The sequence below is a fragment of the Myzus persicae genome, unplaced genomic scaffold (assembly GCF_001856785.1).
Source record: "Myzus persicae strain clone G006 unplaced genomic scaffold, MPER_G0061.0, whole genome shotgun sequence".
Taxonomy (NCBI): domain Eukaryota; kingdom Metazoa; phylum Arthropoda; class Insecta; order Hemiptera; family Aphididae; genus Myzus; species Myzus persicae.
In genome coordinates this window covers 528,000-543,240 of record NW_019104311.1, presented here as the reverse complement: position 1 = coordinate 543,240, position 15,241 = coordinate 528,000, and the positions used below count along the sequence as shown (strand labels likewise).

Here is a 15,241-nt window from a genome sequence, read left to right as displayed (position 1 = left end):
TAAATATGTATACGCGGAGAAGATTTCGTCGTACACGTGTTACAGGCTAATAAATCCCATTGGCCTTTCCCTCTCAGCTCTTAACCCTTTCACACGCACACACTCACACACGTGCGCTTGCGTATTCGGCTGTCGGCGTTGCCCCGTCCGACTTCCCGAAACTCGCAGATTATACGCTTATGCACGCCATACACCACACACACACACACACACACATACATACACGCACGCACACATACATACACGCACGCACACGGACATATACATTATATTCGAAGAGGATTTAAATTATTCAACATTTAATCACGGAAACCTCCAGTCATATATGTGCACGACGTACAGTATATACCTATATACATACATATATATATATGTATAGGATATCGTGGCCTCTATATTATGCAGCAAATGGCACTCAGAGCCATAAGATTAATATACGCTCCACGGGCCCTCCGATATATAGTGCTACCGCCGAGTATAACCCTTTTACTACCCTCGGCCGAAGTTCTATCGATAACCGCCGCACATTTTCCATTTCACTGGACACACGGGGTGAAATACATTATATATACACGTCCTATAATACGCCGAATAGTTGACGGCCGTCGATCAGAATAGGTCCGAAGTGTGTAAGGTGCCCAGCATTACTACAGCCGCAGTTCAAAGGTTGTGCAGTATTTGTATTAACTCTAAAATATATCACTGTTATGTCCACTATATTGGAGAGCGTTCAAAATAATTACCGTTTATATAAACAACGTCCATCGATCGGCATTAAATTATGTTCAACTTCCACATTGCATTTAAAACTTTTCTAATTTCTATTCACTTTTATAATACTATCTAAACATTATTCGTTAATATCAGTAAACATAACCTATTCTAACGACTATAAATGCCGTACATTTCTAAAATAAATTAAACTGAATAATTATCAACCTTACTAATAATTGGTAAGAAATACAAATTGCAGATTTAAAACATTGCAATCACACTATCCATATGAATTGAATATATAAATCATACTTGCTTTACAAATTAAGTACCCCGATGCATTTTTTATCAACCGAAAATAAAATGTTATTAATTTTTATTTTTTATTGATCTAAACACAATATCGGTGACAACAGCCATTGTTGTTGTTGTTATATTAATTACAACTATTTTTTTTTTATGTATATTTATAATTTAATCAACAAAATGTTATTATTCGTCTGTTTAAATCATTAATTATGTATTCAATTTTGGTTTAGTAGTGTTCTGATTAGTAAAAATGGCTTAACTTTAATATTGATTGTGAAATATTTTTAATAAGATAATATTTTATAGTATGTGTATTCAGAATTAAGTATTTTATTGATTAACTAATCGATTAATTAAATATTAGTCAATACTAAATAATCTATAATATTCATCAAAATCATAATATTATAAATAAAAGTTTGAAAATTATTAAAATGTTGTTCACTACACATTTTTATCAACGATCGTTATTTTTATTCAAAATATAATTTAAATACAACATTTATATCATAATGTATTTCTTAATAATTAATAATAGTTGCAAATATGTTTTATGGATTACCTTCAGTTCCAGAAAAAATTCATCTAAATTTATATTAATTATCCAAAAGACAGTATGTTTGTAGATACACAACACTAATTATCACTCGAAAAGCAAACACTATAATATTAAATATAAAAACTAAAGTAAACTAAATAATAAACTTAAATATCACAATCATGAAAAATATTTGAAAAAAATAACTTTTGATAACTTTTGGCGGGCGCGATATACTATAAATGATACGCTCCGCAAGCGGAAAAGGCGGTAGATCTATTGACGATCGGTCGCGAAATATGATCATGGCAACTGTGTATGGCAAACGAATGGGCTGTCCTTGGGGGGTGGCTGTGGACAAGAAGCCATTAAAAAATAACTTGCAGCTGCGATAGGGGATGGAAGAACCCTCGGGAATCGAAAAAAAACCGGTATTAGGGTGAGCACACTGCAATCATTCACCAACGAAAACGAGCTGATTTGAAAATGTCGTCGATTATGCAAAGGAAATACACATTTGGTTCGTGAACATTGCATTGTATATTATACGTAGAGACTAGAGGTACATATTGTATACGACAATGTTTTGCCGATAACGTGATGAAACGATCAAGTCAACACCACATTACTATTAAGTCTCAGCGACATGATATAAATAAATACGTGTTTAAAAAACTTCAGTGATTTTAAAACAACTTTTTTTATGATGATAGTATGATACTAGTTATTAATTAACAATTAGTTACAGAAGCTACACATCTTAATAGCATATAATTCATAATATTTAATAATAAATTAACAGGTATACTATTGAAATTGGTAATGACGTAAGGAATAAGAATGTCATCAGTTTTATTATTTTTATTATTGAGAGATTAAATCTAACTCATTTGCGCTTATGATATTATCTTTACATCAATTCTTATTTCATGAAATCGTTCCGTTTGTCATAAACTATTACTTATAGTTAAACCACAGCGTTCGAAAAAGACAATATTAAATAATTGTGTACCTACCTATAGTTGCGTAATATTGCGATAATAATATTTTGTATAATAGACTTTATTGTTACTATTGATCCGTTATACATGTACATAATACGAATGCTTTTTTTTTTAAATATAATTTACATTAGTATAGGATACCTATATAATATTGTTTATTCCTCTTGTATAGCACCTGCCTCTCTAATCTATTAGACAATTATTGTCCGTTATCAGTCGATCGGGTCGCGTGCGAATGAATACGCGTGTAGTTGCACTGGTACTTATATAGTACATCGCACTGCTGCAGCAGAGTGCTAGATGGGGTAAGAAAAACCGAACCGGTATAAGAAGGTTGAACACAAAACTACAACAGCGACGCATATACAGATACGAACGTTTCTTTTGAATTCAATGTACACGTTGTTGCGCAACCGTGCATGCATACGCTGTGTATATAGCATCCAGGTGGCCCGTGTAGTCAATGGTTAAATGTGACATGGCCCATAAAAACTAGGTCATAAAATCCGCCTCATTTATGTGGAGTATGGCCGGTCCCTTCCTTTCTTTTTTTTTCCCGGGAAAAGGACCCGAAATCGTCTTATGATGGGACATACATACACACGGGGTGCCAGTAACAGTAATGTTATGTAAGTGTACTCACCTTTTTCGTGTACGTCGATATAGTGCTCCGCGGACACAGTCAATTTTGGATCTGAAACAAAAAATATCGTAGGGGTAAGTTCTTGTTATTATTTTATTTTATTTAAATCACGGCGGTCGTTTTTTGCATAGTACCACTATACTAAGTGTCTGATGACCTATATGTATCATATTATTTTATGACATAATAAATCCTAATATTAGGTTTTTAATTTAAAGACTAAAATATCATAAAATGTGTTTTGACGGACGGGAAAAAAATTATTTATAAAATTAATTAATGAAATCACATTTAATTTGTATATTTTCAATGGCCAGAACGTCCACTGTCTAGCTGAAGTACCTTAGAGACAAACAAAGACGGCACGTAATGACGTTTTTGCCTAATGGCCTAGGACGGATTCATTAATTTTTTTTACACTTCGTTATTATAGCCTACCCACTAATCCTAAGAATCCTGTATCTTATGATATTTTGTACTGCGACTATTTAGTGTGTCCCGCGAAGAGGATTTTCAATTTGCATTTGACGTTATTGTCATTTAGGCTGTCGCATCCGTATCGTTGAGAAAATACATTTAAAATAAAAAAACTACATATTATGTGCGAGGACTAAGCCCACACCAGTGCTCAATATAGTAATTGTTTTTTTTTTGTTTTTTAGAATAATTCAATTAATATAAAAACCACCCACATTGGAAACATATACGAAAATAACTTCGAAAATTCGTTCTGCTGTCGCGGTCGCCTGGGGATGATCTATATCCGAAACTAAATGTATCCCACTAACGAACCGTGAAATTTGTTTTCAACACTTAAGGACAGAACCTTGCTGGGTTCACGATGTTTGCAAACAAATCCAATACTGATTTTTTTTATTATTCGCCAAAGAAAGAAATAAAAATCAAACCTGTGAACTGAAAGAACCATTGTTCAAATTGGTAGTTTCAATAGCCTGGCCTTGGATTTAAATCTGTTGTGACGGCAAATGGTTAAAAATTTAATATTATCGATTACTTACAGAAAAACGGATTTGTTCAATATAATGTATATTGATGCAGCGGTATAATAAGAAATAACTAAATATTATATTTTATTTATTATTAAAAATCTTCAATAGATAAAGAAGTAGGTAATAAATAAATATTTATATAATATTAGGTAAATTAGAGGAATGAAAAATGAAGTTTTTATATAAAATAATTCAACAGGCAATATTAATCATTTATATTATGTTCTTTTATAATGCTGATAATATACATTCTGAAGAAATATCGTAAAAATTGTAGGCGTTTATTTTACAGTATACAATAATATATATATTATTTCATATAATATTCCTTCAGATTAAATGTTTTTTTTAAGGACTTTTTTATAATGTTATTTTTGCACGGTTGTATAGATAACATTTTGAATTCATAAAGGGCATATCGTGCTTGTTATTTGTCACTTGAAAAAAAGTTCAACGGTATAAACGATTAAAAAAAAACTTCGTTGACGATTTCTTGCGCACATCATAATGCTTTTAGGTATCCAAATAAATAAAAAACGGTCGACATTTATGTGTCATATTAATGGGAGACATTTACTAGTCGGTTTTACAAGCGACATGTCATATGATAATATATGGTGTCAGCGAAGTGAATATGGAGTTATTTATGGTTAATACGTTTACTTCGCATTCCATCACGCTCGACACATAATCTTTTTATTTGGATCACTTTTTAATTTAAAGACCTTTTTAAAATTTACTTTGTTAATCGTTGTTACACAAATATAAACCGTAGTCAAAACCATCGTAACAATAAGAATAGGAACTATACTGCATGATGATGAGGTATATATAAAAAAAAACAGTAAATTATGTATTTTAATTGCAGAGACGTCTACGATATTTTTCTTTTTTTCTCTTTCTCCTTTTCACCGAGGACACTTTTCTAACCTGTCGCATGGACTTAGGCAATAAATCTACTTAATGTATAGCCGGAAACTTCCTCGGTCACGGTCGGAAAATGTGTACTCCACTACCCAAAAAAAGTATAATGTATATGCACTAAAGGTAGAGGTCACGAAACATTTGGATTAAAAAAAAACGAGGGTGGTTTTCAACTATGCGTACAAAATATAAATAATCAGAGGTTTAAAAGTATTATAATAAGATAAATAATATTATAACTGCTATGAACTAATAAGAGGTTCACCGATAATTTGGTCTTTTTCTTTCAATTCCAACTTCGCACATATTTATCAGCAATCAGCTGCGCCGCCTGTATATACTTGTTGCTCCTGTAAGCTCGTTATTATTCAGACACGCGACACGTTATTCTCTCACTCCATCTCTATCCGTCTTTCTTCATTATAATTGGAATACCTGCAGTGTCCCAGACTTAAGTCTGTGATGTTCGTTTTTAATTAACTAATTAAGTAAATAAGTTAATTATATATTATAATACCTACACTTAACCGAGTCCTCAAACATGTAACCACAAAAATATATGTATAAATAATAAAATAATTTAATAGACAGTTAAATTATAGACGCTGAAGTAGTAATATTATTGTTCTTGATAAAAGTTATTCAAATTTCAAATTTGATAATATTAAATATATTATATTTTATTTAAAGCAAAATCTATTTATGGATGATTGAATAGTGTAGTATGTAGGTATATAATATGTGTTAACTATTTAACTATAACATACAAATAGTACATATTATATTATGTTTGGATTAAATTAAACTTTAATCAACGTACCTATATTTTGAATTCGTATTTAATTACAAATAAACATGATAATATTTTAGAGACAGTGCATCGTGTTTTAATGTAATTTTTGTACGTACGGATTTCCTTAATGAAGTATGTATTTGTGCTATAGTTCCGGTTAACTTAAATTTGAATCTCAAAAATAATAACATGTAAAATAATATTTTAAAATTTTAAAATAATTGTTTGAAATTTGATAAAAGTATAAACTGATATTTATTAGTTATTACTTATTATACTTTTATATGTACGCGTATGTCATAATTACAACCTATTACATTGACAGTTCATATAGCAATGACTACCATAGATGATATTGCTGTCATTAATAATTCATAGGTATTATTGATATTATTATTTATCTTTTTATATTTGCTGTAGTGTTACAACATTAGTATTGAATTAATTAATTTGTTACTAATAATTGATATAAAGAAGTAAACGCAATAAAGTAATTTGTTATAATTTATAAATAAAACTGTAGTAAAATATCAACAGTTAATTTTTATAAATTCGGTTCTGTACATTGTAAATGGTACTTTTATTCATAAAACATATACGATTAATTAATAATTTTCACATCATAACATGACGCTATTAAAGATACTGACATTCAATGAGATTGAGCCACGAAAAATTACATCTAACTTTTGAGTACCTACAAATTATACATGCATTTATGGGATTGACAAAATATTTGATCGCTTCAGATTTTATTGCCTTAGTAAAAACATGTTCATTATCAAAGTCACCCCATTTTCAATTGCGGTAAGAGTAGGAATTTAACTAATAATAATCACATTGTGTCGTAAAATGGTATTATAGGTACTGCGGTGTGTACGTTGAGCTGTATAGAGTGTAAACTCACCCGTCGCCGAGAGTACAAATTAAATATATTATAGTCTTGGCGGACAAGGGAAGAGACCTGAGAAAGTAACGAAAATGGATAAAACTCTTTAGGCAAGTCAAATTTAGCGATATGCAAAACGTTTTAAACTTTCGAGGCTATATATTATTATATATGTATATTGGAGCGTTCGCGGTTTCTTATCAGCATCGTATATTCGTTTATATATTATATGTATAATGTATATATATAATAAATATGCAGTTACGCTACCGACGCCAACAGTGGCGAAATAATTAAAACCGATTCCATTAAAGTCGACCGAGTCCCGCAATTATTCACCTCATCTCGAGTTCACACAGATATATTTATATAATTATATACATATATATATTTCGGGCGGTTTTTGTAGAACCAAAAAACCAATTTATTCTCCTTTCTACCCCCTAGCCCGGTCGTCGTCGACGGTTTTCTTTGTTTAATTCATGAACGCGCGCGCCGCCACCAGGAGCTATTTGTCTGCGAACGGACGAGTGGGGAGGTGTGCCCACCACCACCACAGCGTTCGCCGAAGGGGTACATTTATCTCTGCCGGCGCGCGGCCCTTAATGTATATTCCATGCAAATACTATCCCCGGCCCGCCCGCCATCGCGTATATATACATACGCCACCGCACATTCATTGGTAGTGGCAGCGACGGTACCGAAACTGATCGGCCGAAATCGACCTCCCGTCCTTTGCAGTCGGTGCAGTATACGCGTATTATATGAACAGAAGGGTGAGTCTAGCTATCGCCCGGCTGAAACAATAAATCTCCGTTGATTCATTGGTTGCCAAAAAAACCAGGAGAAAAAAAGGAAAAAAATGTAAAACCCTAAGAAAAAATACAGATGGCGATGGTCAAACGTGGTCCATCATCGCTTATTGGAATTCGTACGTACGGCGTTCATTTGTATATAGCCTATATTGTATGTATACCTTAAGTGTATATTATTATAACGATACAAGCGTGAACCATTGGCACTACTTATATAATAATATATTACATGCCTTTAAACATTATATTATATGTAGGTAATAACGTTTCGTATAAAATATATCAATACCTATGTATTTAACCGAGACAGCATTCAACAGGTTATTTTTACTAAAGCGATCTCTTCCCTAATTCATTTTAATCCCTATTTTTTATAATTAAAAAATACCGACTCATCAAAATTCTTTCTACGTCCTTCATTTTTCTTAATTTATATTATAATTATATTTTATTGAAGCCGCACACATTTCCAACGCGTTTTAAAATTATTAAATTAGTAAATCGTTTAATTTCATAGTTTTTATAACTAACGAAGGTGGACATCATATAGAAAACTTGTATACATATTTTTTTTTTAAATAATAAATAAATTGAAAATTTGAAAACTTTATTTAAGGTTATCTTATTTTTTTTAAAGCACTTTTTTTAGTAGAAATTGTCAAGATTGAGAACAAAGAAGAATATAATATTTTTGTTTGTATTTTTATAGTTTCAAGCCGATTGACAGTCAAATGTAAAGTATTGGTATTTTGAAAAATTATAAAATTATAGATACTAAAAACGCGTATTAGGAAAAAAACACGAAGAGGAAGTTATGAGATTTAATCGAGCACATTTATTTCTTTCATCGAATTTTTTATGATTTAAAATTCTATAAATATATAGTTTTATGCTTTCGTTTGTGTTATAGTCCTATACTGTTTTATGTAAAACCCGAAAATACTCGTTTATCATTTGAAGGTATTCTTGTAGATCAGAAAAAAGTTGCGTAAATAAAAAATGTCTTATGCGTGGACGATTTATTAGGGTAGTTTTTTTCTTAGTCACCGACATATTTCTTTGGATATACCTAAGTGGTCGCCAGGAAAGTGCCCAGTTTTATTGAAGCCTAGTGCACGGTCCCTACGCAAGAAAAAAGTCTCCTGCAGATATTGTCACGCGTAAAGGCGTTTAAGGCAACGGTATGATATATATTATAAAGATAGACGCATAATATATGTAGATAAATTTGGGGAAGGATGAAAAAATGTCGTCCAAGGAAAAAAAGGATGAAAATATTTCACGAGACTCACAAATCATTCTCTGCTGTCTCTTAGCATCGGCCGCAGTTTTATTATGTATGCAAATTTTTGAAAACACGCACCCCCTTCACTTGTGCTGAGCGTGCCAAAGGCTCGGACTATAAATCACCGGCTGCCACGTCTCTTGCAGGGACAATGTTTCACCCCACAGGAATAAAAAAAATACATTTTTCCTACAGACCTTGAGTAAAATTTTATTTTTCTATTTGATAACCATTTTTATGACTTATAAAATAGTACATTTTTTTTGTTAAATCTAATTATGTGAAAATACTATGATTTTTAATTTTTATGTTATCAATCCAATATAACTGTTGCAAAAAGTACCAATCAATGACAATTTGTTTTAAGAAAGTTTTAACATTTGTATAGTCGTATATATCGTATATACCGTATAGAGAGGTATGTTTAGGAATACCAATATTTTATGAAATAATTTAATATTCCTATATTTTAATATATATATATAGTATATGAAATAACTAATATGCGAATTCATGAATACAACAAATCAATAAAAACAACAAATTTTACTTACATATTTCGTACAGAGCGTAACTCATTAGAATTATATCACGTGTAATAATTGTATAAGACAATTAAACCATCTATTGATAAATCTGTATTAAATTCCAGGATCCAACAGTAATACTATAAGTATAAAATAAAAGCTATATCGTAGATAAATGCCTAATACTTTTATATCCGTCATATAAGTTTAGAGGCACGAGAAAGTGTGTGGATATTTTTCTTTTTAGGTTAAGCGCATTGATGTAAGTACCTGTGTGTAAAGTATTATGTTTTCCGTATATATATATATATATATATAATATATATATAATGTTCGTCGAAGGCTCTTTTAGTCTGGACATTCCGTATACATATAATATATATAAATGTCGTAACCTAACGTCTATCGATAACGACGATGACTAACGCACACAATAATATAATAATAATTACGATTAAGTCGTCAACAACTTGTCAACCGTATGCGCCGCCACTGTCGCCACTGAGCCCCAGGGCTGAACCGGCGTAACCGTTTATTTTTCCTTTAAAGGGAACCTGGTGTGTATATATATGAGTGTATACGGTATTCGATAGATACGCGAGGCGAAACGGAATGGAAAAAATGTCCTTTCGTGAAAGAAAGAGAAAAAAAATGCGATTACAACAGTTACACATACACACACATACACAAATATAAAATACTCAAACATACCGATACAAAATAATATAACGGATCCCGAATAATATCGTTCTTATATTTATAGATACATATATATATAATATGTTATGTTAACCAAACGCTTTATTATAATGTACCGTTTGGGATACAGAATTACACACAGAGTATCTATATAACGGTCTGTTCGTGTATACATATATCTATCGATGTAGGAACAATACAGGACGACCCTGTGATATTGCATTGTTGTATAACATATGTGTCTCGTGGTGACCCGCGTGCGAGAATCGTATTTATCTATGTATGTATGTATTATGTGTATGTGCATGTGTATATATGTGTGTGTGTGTGTGTGTGTGTGTGTGTCGTGTGTAAGAGTGAGAATATTTTGCGCAGCTCCGCACTTTTGCATAAATTTATCCCACCCTGCTGGGTGGCTGGCAGTACATATACTATATGTATACAAATTACCTTCGCGATACCGTCAGCACAATCTAAGTTATTCAGCCACCACGACAAAATTTTGTCTTGCATATTATATTATAAAATTTCTCATCCCAAGGACACCATTGCACTCCGCTCAGAAAAAAATAATATATACGTAATATTATATCAACGTTTTAACTATTGTACGGTACGATTAGAATTTTTTTTTTTAATTGCCAGCAATGTTTATGTGAAGTAAGTCGACGTAAGGCAAGGAACGTTTTACACGCAATAAAGTTCAGTTCATATTTTTTTTTCGAAATCGTTAAAAACCTATGTACAGAAAACGTGACCACAGGTGAGATGGAAAGTTACAATCTAGACGTCTGAGAGCCTTCAATTACAAAAAGTCGTGATTTTACGAGTTAAATGAAAATTGTAGAATACAAATTATTAAAAAAAAAACAAGATTATATTATTATAGCACACGCGTTCGGCCAAACAGTTAAAATAAGGTTCAAAATTCACTCCCTTGCATCATTGCATCAGTGGCTAAAGAGTATTGTTATTAACTATGAATTTAGATTTTAGATAACATTTAATGAAGCGATTACAGTAAGTTAACTTGATATAAAACGCAAAATGACTATTCAAATTACCTAAGTATATACTCTGAACTAGTTTGCAACGCGATGCATATTATTACAGCTAATATAGAAGATGTAGTTTTTATCATCCAGATTATACCTTATGGTCAACAATTGAGACGCCAACTCACAAACTTAATGCCGATGTAGTTATTATACTTGTAATAATAGTTACCTACTATAATTTCTTCTTGCCAGGAATATGCAAATATTGTTTTATGTTTATAAATTAAAATAATTTTTAAACGAGAAGTTTAGGTATGAAGCAGCATGGTATAAGGAACATGAATACCACTCAAGTTTTACACAGAAATATACATTAGCCATACATAGTATTAAATAAAGTACCAATTACCTATATCTACCTGCAAAATGTCCAATCAAAAGCCATACATTTAAATTGCAGTCTAAGCACTCTAAGAAGACGAAAGATAATAAATATATTTTAATGAATTATAAATATGAAACACTCTTAATACAATCTTATAATATCGACTCGAGAATGTTGTAATTTTAGTATATTTTTTTATTATATATTTTAATAGTTAGTATGGTTTAAAAATCCTGCAAATTTGATGTAACTAGGTAAGTGAAACCTCGGGTTTCAAACCTAGATAACTTCAATGAAATATTGAGAAAATAAATTGCTGCTGATTAAGCTCCATTGAAATGCAGGCGATAAAAGAATGCATGGATAATATTGTTCATCAATTATGAGAAAATTTAGATTGAATTAGTTCAAACATCCATATCATACATACATACATACATGATACATACATATTAATAATAATGCCATATTTATTTGTATGAATAATATAATGATAATCACATTTTTAAGTTTCAAAGCGATGTAAGCATAAGATACTTCGATATTATATAATACATTAAAACAACGACTCATCCCACATCAATATGTCAGACGTCAGTAGTAGCAGTTAACAAACATATTATTAATGGATTTATGAATAATTTTCAGAAGGATAATATGAAATATAACGGGTATATGAATTACTGTAATTACTTATCATAATAAGTTAGAAATATTATAGGTAACATTAAATTGGTAGGTAGGTAAATATTATACTTGAATACGAGTGTCGAGTATGTTTATTCGCAATTAGTTGTATTTTTAGACATGATTTAGGCGTTTCCTTGAAATGAGATGGGTACTGTATCATTACAAACAATTTCACTACTACAATTTCAGACAATATTTTTTTTTATGTATAACCTACCTAAATAAATGTTATAACTAAATTATAATATTATATTAAAACTTAAAAACAAGCAACTTTTAGTACAAGTAAATTTATGTATTTCACTAATTTAAAAGTAGTACAATTATAAATCATATTATCAATATATAAACTCCAAAACATTGTCACAACAAAAGTGATTATATTTTAGTGCATGTAAATCCATATTCGTGAGTACGAAATGATGTGGTAAGTTGTACCCTTGGCAAAAAGTGTTTTGTGTCTTAGGGATCATACAATACGGAGTACAATAAATATAATATGTTATGTTACGGTTGTTGTTATGTTGAGGGAAACCAGCTGACCTTTAGTGATGCGTCAATGGTTTCTTCAGTAAAAAAAAAAGATGTACATATAATGTTTCGTGAATCTCTGGGAAGCTTGATCTCGCTACGAAATTGCCCAACCGATTTTTAACCATATATGAGTTTACACGCAAGATGATAAAATATCATAATCATTATATTAGGATTTTATTCATAAAAGTACATTGTCAAACGTAATATAATAAATTATTTTATATAACCACTGCTGCATTTCGGGACACCGTCGTGAAACGTAACGAGGCAAAGCCCAGTTGGAAACGAAAATATATAAGAGCGTACGCAAAATCACAGGATATGAACTTACACAGCTGTATACAACCACGTATATATATATATATTAAATAAACGTATATAACAGATACGATGAGTACGAGGACCGAGCGATGACGTGTCGTCGTTGATTAATTAAAACGCTTTGCGGTGGTGCATACTACAGCAGTATAGGTATATCATACACATACCTACAGCATATACACCATCATAATATTCACGTGTGTGTCTCTCGTCTGTGTGTGATAGTGTTATGTATCTCGCCAGGTCTGAATCTGTGTGGGGAGAGAATCACGTCGTATTTCATTTTTAATTGGGCCTCGCTCTCGTGTGTGCGTGTGCGAGTGTGCGTATATTATATTATTATGTATAGGTATAGAGCGCGTTTGTTTGCAAACGGGCCGTTTTGGTACATTATGTGAAAAAAAATTTTAAGAAAATGATATCCTGAGTTCTACGTGTGATGTAATATGTCTACGGAGGTAAAATTAAACGAACCTAAGCGCAACAAAAATAAAAAAAAAACAAACGACATTTTACACGAGAAGAAACCATAATATTGGCGGCGGCAGCGAAAACCACGACGACGTTTGGCAATAACCGCGGCGGTCGTCGTTGCGACTATCATATTATTATTATTATTATTATTATAGCGTATTTTAAATTTGTCGGTCGGTTTTCTTGGCTCCAAGCCCACCACCACCATCGACACTATACACCGGACACACGTGGATGTATAATATAATACTACAGCTTGTATATACCTGCCGAAAAGTTTGCCAACCGAGCCATATTTTGAAAGTTTAATTTTGTTTTACCTATAATATACGAGTAGATGTATGTAATGTAGGTAGGTATACCAAAACCAAACACATCGATTTTCTCCTGTACATAATACCTAGATATTATGTATAGGTATACTATTCGTAATATCCATCTATTTATGTATAATACTGTGTACCTATATTATAAAGAAACTTTGCATTTTGCACCTATTCTACTATACAGTATACGTATGTAGGTATATGTATCGCGTTGTTTGCACATACATGCCTCTCAAATTTATGTTTAACAATATTATATACGATGTATATGGAAATGATAGACGAGAAATCCTATATACCTACTATATAGTACATATTTTATTTTATATTATATTTTAAGTTGTAGACCGTAAGTAAATCGCACATAAAATGTAAGGGTTGTTTGGCAGATACAACTAAAATAATATTAGGTGTTCACTTTTGGTTCAATTATTATACGTTTATAATAATACATTATAATACATTTTATTGATATGTGACTAACTGCAGTTCTTATACTTGAAAAAAAAATCAAAGCACCGAGCCGACAACGTACATCATTTTTTGATATGAATATAATATTATAATTTAGTGTATGATTGTATACCAACCCATCAAAGGCCATGACGAATCATTTATTTTCGCCACCACCATGCGATAATAATGTTTCGAAAGTTATCAATGAAATGCGTAATTCAATATGGTTATCAATTGATTATTAAATATCGGCCTCCACCAATAAATATGAGTAAGAGTACCAGTATGCCTACAATCCCATACTTTTATTTAAAAATATAATTCTTATTATTCTCATAAATAAATTTTGTACAACATACGCGTGATATCATAACGGAAATATTGTCCCTATCTGTTCACTTCGTCCGACTACGATGGCGAACACGCTACAGGTCTATGGAAAATAAGCAACATCACGACCGAGTAATACACAAGAGAACAAGGCGAACGTAAGTGTGAAGAAGACTTGGATATACATTACAATAGTGGTTAGAAGATGTGATGATTGGTGTATACATGTCACAGTCCACAGAACTTTTTTTCCACAGTTCTCAACAAGGTAACGCGCCTGTCATCCGGTAGAAATTTAAATTCTGATGCCGGTTTTCCATGAATATAACTATACTCATTAAATAAGATGTTTTGTAACTCCAGAAAATACAACGTACCTACATGGTCATTAAATTTATCACATGTTTGAAAAATGATCTGACATTTATTATAGGTACTTATTAATATTATAGTCACAACACAATACAATGCTCCCAATTTATTTGTGAGATTAACTTTTTTCTGCAGATGGTAAAATACAAAGGGAAGTACTATGAGGAGTAGTCAATATCTATAGTAGATAACTTATACTAAT

At 31.4% G+C, this 15,241-nt stretch overlaps 1 protein-coding gene across 3 annotated transcripts in view; it reads right to left on the bottom strand.

The window, feature by feature from the left end:
- The window catches only part of LOC111041078 (homeotic protein antennapedia-like), a 166,472-nt gene that overhangs the window by 137,452 nt on the left and 13,779 nt on the right, over nucleotides 1-15,241 (bottom strand). For 2 of the 3 annotated variants that reach the window (XM_022325239.1, XM_022325230.1), the window contains exon 2: nucleotides 3,209-3,259. The gene's annotated coding sequence lies outside the window, so the exon portion shown is untranslated. Of the gene's footprint in view, nucleotides 1-1,585; nucleotides 1,866-3,208; nucleotides 3,260-15,241 lie in introns of those variants that run through there. The other variant, XM_022325234.1, reaches the window with a different exon arrangement.